The sequence below is a fragment of the Aulonocara sp. 'chitande type north' Nkhata Bay genome, linkage group LG4 (assembly GCF_057382095.1).
Source record: "Aulonocara sp. 'chitande type north' Nkhata Bay isolate Kocher_YH1m ecotype deep benthic linkage group LG4, A_spYH_male_GT1.1, whole genome shotgun sequence".
NCBI lineage: Eukaryota > Metazoa > Chordata > Actinopteri > Cichliformes > Cichlidae > Aulonocara > Aulonocara sp. 'chitande type north' Nkhata Bay.
Genome location: NC_141347.1, coordinates 38,023,555 through 38,038,174, shown reverse-complemented (window position 1 = coordinate 38,038,174; position 14,620 = coordinate 38,023,555). Strand labels below are relative to the sequence as shown.

At 44.3% G+C, this 14,620-nt stretch overlaps 1 long non-coding RNA gene across 1 annotated transcript; it reads right to left on the bottom strand.

The window, feature by feature from the left end:
• Positions 1-11,377: 11,377 nt before the first annotated feature.
• On the bottom strand, positions 11,378-12,337 carry LOC147333321 (uncharacterized). The gene is made up of 2 exons (XR_015128950.1): positions 11,894-12,337; positions 11,378-11,813 (listed from the first exon to the last, which is right to left on the bottom strand). It is a non-coding gene; the product is annotated as an uncharacterized LOC147333321 (long non-coding RNA).
• Between the last annotated feature and the right edge of the window lie 2,283 nt (positions 12,338-14,620).

Here is a 14,620-nt window from a genome sequence, read left to right as displayed (position 1 = left end):
ACCGACTGAGGAGCGCGTGCTGGCAGTAAGGAGGCTGCTGTAGAGCTCCAGCCAATCAGAGGATAGTGCGAGAGGGAGAGAGGGGGGGGGGGGCGGCGGTTAAGAAACCATCAAACATAGAGATCAAAAATCGATTAATCAAAGAGAACAACCACCAGTGGGTCTGTGTGTGTGTGTTTTGTCAGGTGTGTGTGATATAGAAAACAACTGAAACCGGATGAAACCTTTTCATTGTGATGGATTATTGATCGATCGCTTCTCTCTGAGCTGATCGTGGTGAGCTGGCGGCCGAGTGCCGATCACGGCTGGACTGGGACAAAAAAAATCGGCCCGGGCATTTTGACAGAGACCGGCCCACCAGGTATTATAGGAAAAACCATAAAGCCTTTGAATGAAAACAAACGCTGTTGTCACAGTGATGTACACTGTGTTGTTGGTATATATGTATCAGTCTAATAAACTTAAACCTACACCATCCTCCCTATTCTGGTATTCTAAACAGTACCTGGAAGCAGACTGCTTGGTCGAGTTAACCTCCTGAACTATCTACAACACATGGTGAAAACCTGAAATTAAGACAGAGAAGAGGTGAGACATGATCATTACTGATTACTGATGACAGATTTAGATATATTTTCATAAACCATTCATTTGCCACATCAATAAACAGCAAGGCAGGGCAAAATATTTTTTCTCACATGGCAACCTTTAAAAAGTGAAAGGAGACAGAAAGACAGGTGAGAAAGAATAAAACTCACTTGACTTTTTGATGGCATTTTACACACAGCACTGGTACAGAATCTAGAAAATGTGGGAAATACTGGCATCATATACAGTAATTAGCTACTTCTGACGAAATTATGATGGGACCCTAAAAAAAATTACTATGTACAATAATGGATTTCTATACATTTTACATCAGATGAATACGTTTGTTGTAAGATTCAGATAATTATTTATTAAAAGTGAGACATTTTAAATGAGCTCATTGTGAAACCTGGCCCCACCCTATCATGTGATTTCCTGAGGTCAGATGGCCCAGGATGTGAGTGGGCGTTAAGGCGTCTGGGGAGGGATCTCAAAACTGGATTATAGATGGCAGGGAGTTGGTGTGGTAAGCCCCGCCTCTGTTCAAAGATGGTCGCTCACAGTGGACATAGATGGCTTCTTTCACTCCTCTTTCAAACCATCTGTCCTCTCTGTCCAAAATGTGAACATTGGCATCCTCGAAAGAGTGACCTTTGACCTTAAGATGCAGATGGACTGCTGAGTCTTGTCCTGTGGAGGTGGCTCTTCTGTGTTGTGCCATGCGCTTGTGAAGTGGCTGTTTGGTCTCTCCAATGTAGAGGTCTGAGCATTCCTCGCTGCACTGTACAGCATACACCACATTGTTAAGTTTGTGTTTTGGCGTTTTGTCTTTCGGGTGAACCAGTTTGTGTCTGAGCGTGTTGCTGGGTCTGAAATACACTGGGATGTTGTGCTTGGAGAAAACTCTCCTGAGTTTCTCTGATACACCGGCTACATAGGGGATGACAATGTTGTTGCGTCTGTCCTTCTTATCCTCCCTCGCTGGTGTCTGGTCTTCTTTTCTGTGCCTCTTTGCTGACTTTAAGAACGCCCATTTAGGATAGCCGCACGTTTTGAGTGCTTCCTTTACATGTGTGTGTTCCTTCTTTTTCCCTTCAGGCTTAGAGGGAACATGTTCTGCCCGGTGGTGTAGGGTCCTGATTACTCCAAGTTTGTGTTCCAGAGGGTGATGGGAGTCAAAGAGGAGGTACTGGTCCGTGTGTGTGGGCTTCTGGTAAACTTCGATGTTGAGGTTGCCGTTCTCTTCAATGTGCACGGCGCAGTCCAGGAAAGGCAAACAGTCGTCCTTTGTGTCTTCCCTGGTGAACTTGATGTTTTTATCCACAGCGTTAATGTGCGCAGTGAAGGATTCCACTTCTTGTGTCTTGATTTTGACCCAGGTGTCGTCCACATATCTGTACCAGTGGCTGGGTACTCTTCCTTTGAAAGAGCCAAGAGCCTTCCTTTCCACTTCCTCCATGTAAAGGTTGCTACAATAGGTGACACGGGGGAGCCCATGGCACAGCCATGTTTTTGTCAGTAAAAGCCTTCGTTGTATTTAAATATGTGTGGTGAGGCAGAGGTCTAACAGTGTGCAGATCTGATCGGGGTTGAAGTTGGTCCTGTCCTCCAAGGAGCTGTCTTCTTGTAGTCGTTTTCTGACAGTCTCCACGGCCTCCGTGGTGGGTATGCAAGTGAAGAGAGAGACTACATCAAAGGACACCATGGTTTCATCTGGATCCAGGGTAAGTTTCTGGACCTTGTCGGTGAAGTCGGTGGAGTTCTTGATGTGGTGTGGGGTGTTCCCCACGAGAGGTGCAAGGATGGTAGCAAGGTGTTTAGCAATGTTATAAGTGGCTGAGTTTATGCTACTGACTATGGGTCTGAGTGGGACAGCTTCCTTGTGGATTTTAGGAAGTCCGTAAATGCAGGGTATGGCATCCCCTGGGTAAAGCTGTGATATATAAGGCGGTCAATGATTTTGTCCTTTTCTAAGTCTTGAAGGCAAGCTATAACTTTCTTTTTGTAGCTGCTTGTGGGGTCTCGCTTTAAGGCTTCGTAGGTATTGTTGTCACTGAGGAGAGTAGTGATCTTTGTATGGTAATCTGTAGTGTTTAGGACCACGGTGCATCTTCCCTTATCAGCTGGTAAAACAGTGATGTTGTGGTCTTTGCTCAGGGAAGCGACGGCCTTCTTTTCCTGTATTGTGAGGTTGGATGGAGGGACTTTGGCACTGGAGGCTGAGACTTCCATCCTGATTTGCTCTGCTTCTGTCTGTGATAATTTATTAATCCGTATGGCAGATTCTGTGGCTGTGATGAGGTCCACTATGGGCAACTGTTGTGGAGAAATGGCAAAATTGAGTCCTTTGGCTAACTCTCTCTTTTCAGGTTCAGTGAGGTTCTGGTCTGAAAAGTTCTTAACCCATTTCTGCTGACTGTCTTCAGGTGTGTTTTCTTCTCTGGGTTGTGTAGGTTCAGAATGAGGAGTGTGTGTCTTTGAAAGCAAGATGTGAAATTTCCTGCGTTGTCTTTCTTTTCCTTTAGAGTGTTGGGCCTGCTGAGCCTTGTCCACAAACTTGTAAACCTCTTCTAAGATTGGAGAGGGTAGACGGGTTTCCAGTTCCTGCAGAGTCTGGCTGAGCTTGATCTGGAGGACATCTATAGTGAAATGGACCTGTCTTATCCTTTCACTTTAAAGGTGATTTTGTGCTCTCTGCAGAATGAAGTCTGCTCTGTATCCCCTGACAGTGGATTTCTTTGCAAGCTCCTTTGACTACGATGACTTGGATGACTGAGAACCTTCACAGACGTACTGTGCTTCAACATAATATTACTGTATTGTGTGTGTATAACCTCTTTTTAAGTTTTGTGGATATTATACATGGTTATGCTGAGGATATGTCGGCCAGTTTCTACTGGAAATGGCTTTTGGTTAAACTGTCAGCAAAGAATTTGCATTTGCACTGTTACATTTCTATATAACTTTAATGCACATAAAAAAACAGCTGCTTGTTTAAGTGAAAATACAATGATGTTTTTGCACTAATAAAGTTGTGGAGTTGTAAAGTATTTTGTCTCGTGTCAGTTATATCGTCAGTTATATCGTTATTTCAAATTTTCAAATGCATATCGTGATAAATATTTTTGGTCATATCGCCCTGCTCCAATGTCTACAGAAGGAAGCTGGAGAACTGACCAATCAGCAGCTCATGTTGCTTCTAAATCTGCATGGGCTGCAGAGCTGCTGTGATGTTAGGGTTTTATTTTGTAGGTCCTCTGACTCTTCTTCCTGCTGCTGGTGAGTTCTGCTCTTTTTCTACTCAAGTGTCACCTCTGATTATGCTCACCTGCAGAAAATAACACCCACCCTCACTGTTTATTAATCTTAACGAGCAGCTCAGTCAGCTCAGAGATTAGCCTCGAGCTAACAAGCAGATCGGTTGTCAGAAGTCATTACAGCTGAAAGAGGTCGCTGCCGCACTTTCAGCTGAACATCCTGTCAGCAGGGCCTGCTGTAACTGTGAGGCAGAGGCTCACCTGTCATCTCCGTGAGTCTGCTGTGGCTCTCTGTGCAGCAAGAAAACACAGCCGGAGGCTCGGACAGAGCTGAGTCACTAAAGAAATACCTGTCAGAGTTAGGAAATAAACCCAGCCGGCGCACAGTAAATAGACTGAGCCGGTGAGTCACTGCTGATGAGTAAACGGAGCGCTGCTGGGACAGCAGGCAATGTGTTTGGATCGTCTCGGGAAACAAAACTTCATTGTTCATTTGGCCGACCAGGGACACATGAAACACCTGCTGAGCCACCACACCTGAGCTCAGGTAAGGTTGACCTCCAGCTGACCTGTGCAGAGGGCTGCTCCTCCCTGATCCTGGATCTGCTGGAGGCCTTTTCCTGCTGCCACCAAGCGCTGCTCAGTGGATTGTTGGGGTTTCCTTCCCCGTACTGCCCCCCCCTAAAACCACACTCATGTTCCAGTGCATTCTGGGTAAACTGATCCAAAGCACACTGAGGCATCACCCACCCTCCTGTGTGAGTGTGTGTATCTGTGTGTGTGTGTGTGCTTTGAGAGGATGTGGGCTGATTTAATAAGCTTTAATAAGGATACAATACACACACACACAGTCGGGTTGTGCTGGTTCTGCAGTGATAAGTCTGCATTTCAGCTGCAGGGAACACACAGTCTCTCTGTCAGATTAATGTTAGCTTCATGAATCCGTCCCATTACTCTGACGTGCCTCTTCCTCCTCGTCTTCTCGCTGTCGGCACTGCTTACAGCGGGCTCGGCCAGCAGGACGTTCACACGTGTGTGACGTCATCACTGATGGATCTGATGAAGGACGCAGGAGGAGGCGAGGGATGAGGCGATGGACCACAGGCGTGAGCTCTTCGGCTCCATGTGGAGGCCACGCCTATTTCATGGACACATCCATGCAGATTGCATGCGTGTCACCTGTGCATGCGTCCCAGGTAGCAGAATGCAGAGCAGCATGACAGCAAAGATATGTTGACCTCAGACTTCCACCTGCTAAGACGTACGAGCTGGATTCAGCTGGGCTGCAGCTCGTCAGCAGCTAACAGCCCCGTGACTGAAGCTGCGATGACGAAGGTCCAAAAGTCTCTCACAGCACGGCGACGTTAACAGGAGACAAACTCAAAAATATAGATGATTGTGTCAGTGTTCATGGACGTTATTGGCTCATTCCTTCTTATTGGCTGAAATGTTTTATGGTCCATAAAAGTTTGACAGCTTAAGGCAGACTGACTCAGGTGATGGAAATACAAAGATGTGCTCATATTAACAAAATGATTTTGTCAGGAATAATTACAGCTCCACATTTCTGTTGGGTTACATTTGTGTTTTTGCCGCGTTTACTCGAACAAGTGTGAGAGTTAAAAGTTCCAGAGTGCTTTGGTCCATCACTGTTACCACTTAGATATTGTCACTGCTCAGATTTAGGACATATTTGGATGTGTGTGTCCCAAATGATTCATTCTGAGGGTGAGAACGACCAGTGAAAGCTTCAGGCTTCTTTCTTTGATGGTTTCTGACACATTCATGGTTAAACATTGCCTCAGAGCGTGTTTCAAAAAAGGAAAATTATTGAGTAATACTGAATTATGAATCTCCCAGCTCCCATTGTGTCACACTTCCTCTGTTTAGCAATCGAAGGTCGTCTCACTGCAACAGTTTAGCTCATGGCTAAAGCCAAAATCGATGTTAAGACTCATCATCTAAGATATGGAACTAACAAAGATCCCGTTTTTATCCTTCTGTAAACAGATCTCCTCTCTGTCGTTCTGGACTCCTTTTCCAGGTCTTGTTCTTATTATTATTGCTATTATTATTATTATTAGAGGCTTTCATCCTTATGTTTACTGTTAATTTGTGTTTTTTCTATTTAATGCGCAAATAAACAAAATCATTGTGACAACCAGTCAGACGGCATCTGTGGCAGGAAGGGCCTTCATGAGTACACACACACACACACACACACACACACACAGTGTGTGATTGATTATTGATCAGAAGAGCAGATGGTTTCTCTCCTGCTGCTTCAACACCAACTGAAGGCTGGCGAAGTGCCTCTGCTGCCCTCTGTTGGACGGATACTGAGCTACAGCAGGTAACCATCAGTGTGTCTCCATCAGCAGGGGTCTGTTCTTCGTACCTCGCTAAGTAAGTCGGCTGGATTTGATTGTTGACGTTTTCGCCTGATCTTGGATCGTTCGGTTCTCCGAAGCTCATCCGGGACTTGCTGTCATAGCAACAGATCCGTAAGCGTAAACCTGGTCGGGAGCAGGCTTACTTTATGTAAACAGGATTAGATCGCGGCCACGCAGGTATGTCCGCTTCATGTATACGAAAGCAACAGCGATATTTTACCACTGTTTTACCATAAATACATATTATCAATGTAACTGAAGATAATGCAGTATTTGATTCTTTTATTGATTTCACACAGATACATACAGGTCATTTCCTAAAAAAAGGGAAATGTACTATTAATCATTCTATTACATGTATGTGATTATTTCAGATGTAATTCATATTTTAGAGTAGTAATAGTAAATTACTTCGTGTAATCAAGATGAGAGACCACGGCTATAAAAGCGAAGGTGGATTTGGGAAGTCTGTCGCAGCCATGTCCTGTCCGTTTACGCGAGCCACCCATTGTGGAAGGTGCAAGATTGATAAGGAGAGTCCTCAGAATCCAGCGTATATTGCGGGATAGACAGGATCCTTTAGCTCAGCGCGACAGTGTGCTCATAGAGAGATATCGATATTCCCGTGAGGGTATTATTTACTTAACCAACTTGTTGACGAGGGGGTGCAGGACCACCACCTGTCTTTGTTTGCTCTGCCCTTTTCTTGGTTGCTGTTATAAACAAACAGATTATTTCAGGGTCTCTTTCCAAGAGACTAAAAGCAATATAAGTGATAAATATTACCATTCTGTAGCATATTCTTATATTTCACTTTTACCTGTTCCCATGTTCTAGTGGGTCCTGTTGTGGCTCTAATGTGAAAGGGGATATAATGTAATATAATATAATATGATATAATGTAATATAATATAATAGATTTACCCTACCGCCTACTGGTGTTGGCCAGAGGGGCCGATGGCGCGATATGGCAGCCTGGCTTCTGTCAGTCTGCCCCAGGGCAGCTGTGGCTACAACCGTAGCTGCCTCCACCAGTGTGTGAATGTGAGAGTGAATGAATAGTGGCATTGTAAAGCGCTTTGGGTGCCTTGAAAAGCGCTATATAAATCCACTCCATTATTATTGTTATTATTAAATCACTTACGAGTTTAATTTGTCAGCAACTTCCTGCCAGCCCTCTCTCCTTGCTTTTGCAGCCTTTGCAGTGTTCCCTTGCGTTTTAATTAAACTCTGAAACTCCTGAAATCCCTCAATCAAGAGTTCTTGCTCTGGTGCCGAAAAATACCGAGCGCGCTCCTTCGACATTTTCGCCGACCAATCAGAGGGTTGCCGATCAATGTTTCTACTATCGATGCGTAGCCCCTGTTAAGCCACCCAGTGATCTCACATTACTTCATCCAGCTGTACTAATCGTCAACAACAGGTATGTTCGAAGAACCGGAATAGCGAGCTCAAAGTTAGCGCGATGATTTGATCTTGGATGTAGTAAGCGAGGTACGAAGAACGGACCCCAGAGGAGATGGAAGCCTGAGACCTGGGACCGCTCGCAGTCAGCTGATTTGTTTGGTGGTTATGATCGGGATTCACTGTTAAACATTTCAGTCGGGAGCGGCTGGGACAGCTGCAAAAAAACTTCTTCCTCCTTATCTGAGTGCACAACCTTCGGGATTCCCACCCCCAAGAGACGGAAAAGGTGAGCGAGGGCCGGTGGTGTCCAGGTGAAACCAAGAAAGCTCCCCCGCTCTTTGTTTTTCTGGCGATGGCTATGTCTGTTCTTTGATCGGGGTTTCTCTGGCTGTGGAGTCCCTGCCCTGCCCGGCAGGTCCACAGGGCCCTATTTCAGGAAGCCGGTTTAGTGCAAACTCTGAGTAAGTATACCCTGAGTTAACGAAAACTCTGGGTTTTCGGTTTCACACAGCGATTAATTCTGAGTGAGTCACTATGACGACACACTCCGTGAAGCTAACCTGCCCCCTAGCAGGTTTACTTCAACTAACCCTGACGTTCTCCGCCTCTTTGTCAGAAACCTGACTGTAGGAAGTGTCAGACATGGCGTGCTCCTTCCTTGAAGAGCCAGTAGATGTTGAAGCCCAAATTCTCCGCAGAGCTCTCTGCCGGGAGAGAGTGATCAGAGCGCGTTTGGACATTTTATCATTTCCTGATGATTTCCTGTGTGAACGTTACCGTTTTTCAGCACAATCTATAATTTATTTGAATAACATCCTCAGGCCATATATTGCTCATGTGACACATCGCGGACATCCTCTCAGTTCTGTACATATTATTTGTATTGCACTTCGGTTTTTTGCAAACGGGAGCTTTCTGTATAATATTGATGACGCTGAGCACGTTTCCAAGGCTACCGTCTGTCGGGCAGTCAGGAATGTTACAGTTGCACTGAAACGTCTCCTGTACTGGTTTGTGGTGTTCCCCGGTCATAGACCCACAAGATTCATCAAAGAGGGATGCCACAAAATTGCAGGTATCAGGATGAACGAAACTTAATTCATGATGTGGTGATACTTGAACTACTACTTAAATTTTACATTTATTCTCACGGTTCCCAGGCGTGATTGGCTGTATAGATGGCACTCACATTCCAATCATTGCTCCTTCAGTAAATGAAGGAGACTATGTGAACAGGAAGTCTTTCCACAGCATTAATGTACAGGTACATAGTTCCCTGTAGCATTTCAAACTAACAAATTATCTCATTATAGTAATGGATGCTAATTTGTGTTCTCTGCACTGTGAAGATCATATGTGATGCTGCCAACATTATCACAAATGTGGAAGCCAAGTGGCCAGGCTCTGTGAGTGGTGGTGGTGGAGGACCCCCACCTGTTTTTCGGGCCTCCGCTTTTTTTCTGTTGGCTATAACGGGTCACATTTGAGCATACAGAGTAAGCAAATATGTACTTGTAATGTGCTCAGATAATTTCAATAAGTGCTTACAGAGGGGAAGTTAATGTAGCCTCTAACTGCAATTGATTTACATGGGACAAACAGACCAAGCACTATGGCTCATAATACAATTACACCTTACCTGTTTGGACTATATTTTTATATTTCATTTTTACTTGCTGCCAGGAACGTTTGGGGCCTGTTGGGTTGCACCTGCGCTCACATCACAGCACAAAATAAAATGTATGAAATAAAAAATAAAATATAATAAAATAACGTGTTAAATGGGTGGAAATCCCTAGATCAATGTTTAAATTAACACTCACGCATTGACTCTGTCGGCTATGTTTTGCCATGCATGCTCACTTTCTTTTGCAGCTGAGGCTGTGTTACTTTTTTTCCGCGGAATTTGCATGTTATCGGCCTATGCTGCCATCAGAATTTCGGCCTCAAGCGCTGTAAAATACATTGACCGCGCCTTCTTTCCCTCCGTCTCCATGGTGACTCGCTTAATCTGTGCTCCACTAATCAGGGCTTTATGTATCCTCGTGCGCGCGCTTAACTTGGGGTTAATAATAATAATAATAATAATAATAATGGATTGCATTTATATAGCGCTTTTCGAGAACCTCAAAGTGCTGTACAATTCCACTATTCATTCACTCACTGGTGGAGGCAGCTACAGTTGTAGCCACAGCTGCCCTGGGGCAGACTGACAGAAGCGAGGCTGCCATATCGCGCCATCGGCCCCTCTGGCCAACACCAGTAGGCAAGTAGGGTAAAGTGTCTTGCCCAAGGACACAACGACCCGGGCCCTATTTCAGGAAGCCGGTTTAGAAAACTCAGAGTGAAAAACGATACTCAGGGTTGAGTAACTGTCCAACTCGGAATATTCGGTTTCAGAAAGGCTGATAACAATTAGTTCAGTCAACGCGGAGTTGCTTTAACCCCAAGTGAAGCGCGCGGACGAGGATACATAAAGCCCTGATAAGCGGAGCACAGATTAAGCGAGTCACCATGGAGACGGAGGGAAAGAAGGCGCGGTCAATGTATTTCACAGCGCTTGAGGCCGAAATTCTGATGGCAGTATATGCCAATAACATGCAAATTCCGCGGAAAAAAGTAACACAGCCTCAGCTGCAAAAGAAAGGGAGCATGCACGGCAAAACATAGCCGACAGAGTCAATGCGTGAGTGTTAATATAAACATTGATCTAGGGATTTCCACCCATTTAACACGTTATTTTATCATATGTTATTTTATTTGTTATTTTATACATTTTATTTTGTGCTGTGATGTGAGCGCAGGTGCAACCCAACAGGCCCCAAACGTGCCTGGCAGCAAGTAAAAATGAAATATAAAAATATAGTCCAAACAGGTAAGGTGTAATTGTATTATGAGCCATAGAGCTTGGTCTGTTTGTCCGATGTAAATCAATTGCAGTTAGAGGCTACATTAATTTTCTTTCTGTAAGCACTTATTGAAATTATCTGAGCACATTACAAGTACATATTTGCTTACTCTGTATGCTCAAATGTGGCCCGTTATAGCCAACAGAAAAAAAGCGGAGGCCCGAAAAACAGGTGGGGGTCCACCACCACCACCACTCACAGAGGCTGAGCAGTTGGCCCTCAGCCAAAACAGTGGGCGCCCTGTGACTGAAGGCATCTCTGCGGGGACATCCTCTGAGTCAATAACCCCGCAAGACACAAGTGCCTACATAGGGGGTGAATTCAAAATAATACATGATGTGCATACATCCTTTCTTCACAGTCACCTTTGCAGTGCTACTCATTCATTTGATAAAGTCTTTACCATAATGGATTATTTTGTAGTGAAGTTATTTTCCTACTGATTTTACCTTCCCTCAGTCTTGGTTGTCTTTGAGAGCATAATGACAATGAAGTGTAAGGTGATTGGTATGTTTGTTAATTGCCATTTGGTCCCTTGTAAGTTATAAGTGACCTGTATAAACCTCATATTCTATCAGTTGATGGTGGTGGTGTACTGCATCTGGTGCAGCCTCCTGTTGAGCCAGACCAACATGCAGTTGTGAGTAATACTCCACAGATTATATGAGTTTACAGTAGAACAGCAATGTTGTTTATTTCTTTACTACAGGAAAATAATGAAGAAACATTGACAGCTGTTACAGAGGAGGAAGCAACAGGGACACTTTATGAGGTTTACATCTTTTAATACTTTGTGTACAGGAAACACAGGCGACCAATAAAGCCAGTTGAACAAAAAATCTGTTTATTCTTCTTTCAACATGTTGAGGTGATGGGTCAAAAGAAATGATTGTGACATATGGTGTCTCTGACTGCTCTTCCATCTTGTATGTCCGTGGGAGGGTCAGGATGTTCATGGTTTGGATCACTGCTGATGTTTGGTTCAGAAGGACAGTGTTCTCCTCTAATTGTGGCAATGTTGTGAAGAATCACACATGCCACAATAATGTCACATGCCCTTTCTGGGGTGACCCTGAGTCTTTGCAGGCACTGGAACCGGGCCTTAAGCATTCCGATAGTCATTTCAATTCTGGCTCTTGTCCTGCAATTAGCCAGATTATATCGCTGCTGTGGGCCCGGTTCAGGGTCAGGGTAAGGGGTAAGCAAATAGGGTAAACATGGATACCCCCTATCACCAAGCAAGTAGCCAGTGAACTCTCCTAAGAAAGAAGGATACACTTCAGTTCAAATGTCCCTGAAGCAATTGGTCTTTATATATTTTAAAGTATTCTCAACTCACCATGTCCAAATTTTGTGCTCAGTGTACATTCACAGAATATTTGTGAGTCATGGACAGAGCCTGGCCACTTGGCTTCCACATTTGTGATAATGTTGGCAGCATCACATATGATCTTCACAGTGCAGAGAACACAAATTAGCATCCATTACTATAATGAAATAATTTGTTAGTTTGAAATGCTACAGGGAACTATGTACCTGTACATTAATGCTGTGGAAAGACTTCCTGTTCACATAGTCTCCTTCATTTACTGAAGGAGCAATGATTGGAATGTGAGTGCCATCTGTACAGCCAATCACGCCTGGGAACCCTGAAAATAAATGTAAAATTTAAGTAGTAGTCCAAGTATCACCACATCATGAATTAAGTTTTGGTCATCCTGATACCTGCAATTTTGTGGCATCCCTCTTTGATAAATCTTGTGGGTCTATGACCGGGGAACACCACAAACCAGTACAGGAGACGTTTCAGTGCAACTGTAACAACCTGACTGCCAGACAGACGGTAGCCTTGGAAACGTGCTCAGCGTCACCAATATTGTACAGAAAGCTCCCGTTTGCAAAAAACCGAAGTGCAATACAAATAATATGTAATGAACTGAGAGCATGTCTGCGATGTGTCACATGCGTAATATATGGCCTGAGGATGTTATCCAAATAACTTAGAGATTGTGCTGAGAAACGGTAACGTTCACACAGAAAATCATCAGGAAATGATAAAATGTCCAAACGCGCTCTGATCACTCTCTCCCGGCGGAGAGCTCTGCGGAGAATTTGGGCTTCACGATCTACTGGCTCTTCAAGGAAGGAGCACGCCATGTCTGACACTTCCTACTGTCAGGTTTCCGACAAAGGGGCGGAGACAGTCAGGGTTAGTTGTAGTAAACCTGCTAGGGGGCAGGTTAGCTTCACGGAGTGTGTCGTCATAGTGACTCACTGAGGCTTCATCTGAACTCGCTTTGTGAAACCGAAAACCCAGAGTTTTCGTTAACTCAGGGTGTACTTACTCAGTTCTTCCACTAAACCGGCTTCCTGAAATAGGGCCCAGGACAGAGAGCCCAGGGATCGAACCGGCGACCTTCTGGTTACAGATGCGATTCCCAACCCCCTGAGCCACGGTCGCCCAGCAACTCTGCGTTGACTGAACTAATTGTTATCAGCCTTTCTGAAACCGAATATTCCGAGTTGGACAGTTCGGGGTTACTCAACCCTGAGTATCGTTTTTCACTCTGAGTTTTCTAAACCGGCTTCCTGAAATAGGGCCCAGATCGGCGGCAAAAAAAACAGGGTTTGTCATGTGAATACGTTGAAACTAGTGATGTGTGGTTCACGAACGAAATGGCTCTTAGAGCCGGCTCTTTGGCGTGAATGACGCGAGCCGGCTCCTTATCGCGAGCCGTGGGGTTTTTTTTTTCTTTCTCGCTCTCTCTCTCGCACTTTTTTCACACTTCACTCCGCACACGAGCCTTGTGCTTTATGCTGGGCAGAGGGGGGGTAGCACAGGAACAGACCAGGAGGGAGAGAGAGAGCCGGGACAACAATGTCACATTAGAAAGGTATAGTAATCATACACAACTATTTTCAGTTGCAGGTGATAAAGGATTCAGAAAGTTTATTCATGCAGGTCCATATGACAGAGAATATGCATCTTCGTTTTGTTTTCATATTTTAATTTGTATTTAATTGTGTTGTGGTTTGCAGAGTTTTGTGTTGTTTCACTTTAAATTTGTGTAACCGAGGACAAGGGATGAGTAAACGGGGCAAAGAAATAATTGATCATTTATTTATTACATGAGTTAAACATACAAATTCCCAGTCGTTTCCAGACAGGACTTACAACACATCCTGCTGATATCCCAGCTGCACATGAGACTTACCACACAAACTGTGCGAAATAACACTACAACCCGTCACACCCCGCTTAGCGACACTGCAATCGTGGCACACACTGCAAACAATTCGGGTCTCAGCGCAGCTGGGAATCAGTGCTATGTATGGCCTGTGATCTGAGAGATAAAGGGAAGTGGCACAAACAATTAAAATAAAAAAAAACAAAAGAGAGGTTAGTCCGCCCTTACAAAACTTACTCTCAATCAATAACCGCCTCTACGGCTGGACGGACTAACCAAAACAAAATTACAAATCAATCAAAAGAACAAAAAAAAAGGACAGCAGAGACAGCACAGAATATTGATCAGTTTCCCTGCGCGCAGTCGATCTAGGGCTTGATCAATTCTTCTATTAAAATTCGTGGTCACACGACAGTATACCCACTCGCACCTGAGTGAATTAATTGCCTCTGGTTTTTTCCACAGAAGAGCGCTGACTTCACCCCACACACCCACTACCTTTTCACAGCTCTTCAGCCAATCACCTGGCAGAGAGCAACAAACTGCCAGGTGACACTTGTTACATTTGTAAAAGGAAAAAGCTGAAAATGTAAATAGTTAAAAGTTGAAATGTGAATAGTTGATTTTTGTATTATATGATTTATTTATTACATTTTATGTGGAGTGAATAAATAAAAGTATATTTACGGTGGCTCCTAGAGACAAAGCACGTACAAACTTCAAATCACGTACGAACCCTGAAGCACATACAAACTCCAAAACACGTAAAAACACGTACAAACTCCAAAACACGTAAAAACTCAGAAGCACATATAAACTCAAAACACGTACAAAAGACAACAGAAGTGCGTGTTTGTGTTTTGGAGTTTGTACGTGCT